At 53.8% G+C, this 2,500-nt stretch overlaps 1 non-coding gene across 1 annotated transcript; it reads right to left on the bottom strand.

Annotated features, from left to right (window-relative positions):
* Positions 1 to 155: 155 nt before the first annotated feature.
* On the bottom strand, positions 156 to 2,048 carry LOC126325403 (small subunit ribosomal RNA). Its single transcript, XR_007560086.1, has one exon. It is a non-coding gene; the product is annotated as a small subunit ribosomal RNA (ribosomal RNA).
* Positions 2,049 to 2,500: the final 452 nt, after the last annotated feature.

Below are 2,500 nucleotides of genomic sequence, written 5' to 3'. Positions count from 1 at the left end.
AGCTTCAGCGCTCGTACCACACAACAACAACAACACTTCCGCTAGTTTTGAGAGGCACGCGTGGTTCCGCACGCGGCGCACGGCCACTGCCGTACAGGTAGCGTGTTGCGCGACACGACACGACACGCACATCGAAAGACATGCAGTCTAGTCGGTAATGATCCTTCCGCAGGTTCACCTACGGAAACCTTGTTACGACTTTTACTTCCTCTAAATGATCAAGTTTGGTCATCTTTCCGGTAGCATCGGCAACGACAGAGTCGATGCCGCGTACCAGTCCGAAGACCTCACTAAATCATTCAATCGGTAGTAGCGACGGGCGGTGTGTACAAAGGGCAGGGACGTAATCAACGCGAGCTTATGACTCGCGCTTACTGGGAATTCCTCGTTCATGGGGAACAATTGCAAGCCCCAATCCCTAGCACGAAGGAGGTTCAGCGGGTTACCCCGACCTTTCGGCCTAGGAAGACACGCTGATTCCTTCAGTGTAGCGCGCGTGCGGCCCAGAACATCTAAGGGCATCACAGACCTGTTATTGCTCAATCTCGTGCGGCTAGAAGCCGCCTGTCCCTCTAAGAAGAAAAGTAATCGCTGACAGCACGAAGGATGTCACGCGACTAGTTAGCAGGCTAGAGTCTCGTTCGTTATCGGAATTAACCAGACAAATCGCTCCACCAACTAAGAACGGCCATGCACCACCACCCACCGAATCAAGAAAGAGCTATCAATCTGTCAATCCTTCCGGTGTCCGGGCCTGGTGAGGTTTCCCGTGTTGAGTCAAATTAAGCCGCAGGCTCCACTCCTGGTGGTGCCCTTCCGTCAATTCCTTTAAGTTTCAGCTTTGCAACCATACTTCCCCCGGAACCCAAAAGCTTTGGTTTCCCGGAGGCTGCCCGCCGAGTCATCGGAGGAACTGCGGCGGATCGCTGGCTGGCATCGTTTATGGTTAGAACTAGGGCGGTATCTGATCGCCTTCGAACCTCTAACTTTCGTTCTTGATTAATGAAAACATACTTGGCAAATGCTTTCGCTTCTGTTCGTCTTGCGACGATCCAAGAATTTCACCTCTAACGTCGCAATACGAATGCCCCCGCCTGTCCCTATTAATCATTACCTCGGGTTCCGAAAACCAACAAAATAGAACCGAGGTCCTATTCCATTATTCCATGCACACAGTATTCAGGCGGGCTTGCCTGCTTTAAGCACTCTAATTTGTTCAAAGTAAACGTGCCGGCCCACCGAGACACTCAACAAAGAGCACCCTGGTAGGATTTAAACGGGGTCCGCCTCGGGACGCGAAAGCACCCCTTCGGCTCGCCCCACCGGCAGGACGTCCCACGATACATGCCAGTTAAACACCGACGGGCGGTGAACCAACAGCGTGGGACACAAATCCAACTACGAGCTTTTTAACCGCAACAACTTTAATATACGCTATTGGAGCTGGAATTACCGCGGCTGCTGGCACCAGACTTGCCCTCCAATAGATACTCGTTAAAGGATTTAAAGTGTACTCATTCCGATTACGGGGCCTCGGATGAGTCCCGTATCGTTATTTTTCGTCACTACCTCCCCGTGCCGGGAGTGGGTAATTTGCGCGCCTGCTGCCTTCCTTGGATGTGGTAGCCGTTTCTCAGGCTCCCTCTCCGGAATCGAACCCTGATTCCCCGTTACCCGTTACAACCATGGTAGGCGCAGAACCTACCATCGACAGTTGATAAGGCAGACATTTGAAAGATGCGTCGCCGGTACGAGGACCGTGCGATCAGCCCAAAGTTATTCCAGAGTCACCAAGGCAAACGGACCAGACAAGCCAATCCGATTGGTTTTGATCTAATAAAAGCGTCCTTCCATCTCTGGTCGGGACTCTGTTTGCATGTATTAGCTCTAGAATTACCACAGTTATCCAAGTAACGTGGGTACGATCTAAGGAACCATAACTGATTTAATGAGCCATTCGCGGTTTCACCTTAATGCGGCTTGTACTGAGACATGCATGGCTTAATCTTTGAGACAAGCATATGACTACTGGCAGGATCAACCTGGGAGCTGCGTCAACTAGAGCTGTAGCAGCCCGGCCGCCCGGGAGTGTGTCCCGGGGGGCCCCGCGCGAACACGCAAGCGTCCGCTCAATTATTCTGACAAACAGGAGGAGGCCGAGCTCCCCTGCACGATACACCTCGAAACCCTCTCAGGTCCCGGCGGCGCGCAGCGCCGTCCTAGGTACTTGGTCGGTTTCGAGAGAGGCGCAAATCGCCCGGAGTTAGGCGAGTAGACGGTTTTAGTGCGAACACCCTTGCTCCCAACTGAGCTTGCCGCTGCCGACAGAGGCCCGGGAGCGTGCTGTCGTGGCATTGCCGGCGGGAGACAACACGCGCCACCTATGGTGACCGGCAGCTCCAACGCCAGGCGCCACACAAGGGCAAAGCCCCACTTGGGTGCAGAGCGAACTCTCCCAGCACAGCGCACGCGCCAACACGTCCAACACGCGATCTAGTGT

This window comes from Schistocerca gregaria, unplaced genomic scaffold (genome assembly GCF_023897955.1).
Source record: "Schistocerca gregaria isolate iqSchGreg1 unplaced genomic scaffold, iqSchGreg1.2 ptg000921l, whole genome shotgun sequence".
Taxonomy (NCBI): Eukaryota; Metazoa; Arthropoda; class Insecta; order Orthoptera; family Acrididae; genus Schistocerca; species Schistocerca gregaria.
This window is presented reverse-complemented; position numbering and strand designations above follow the sequence as displayed.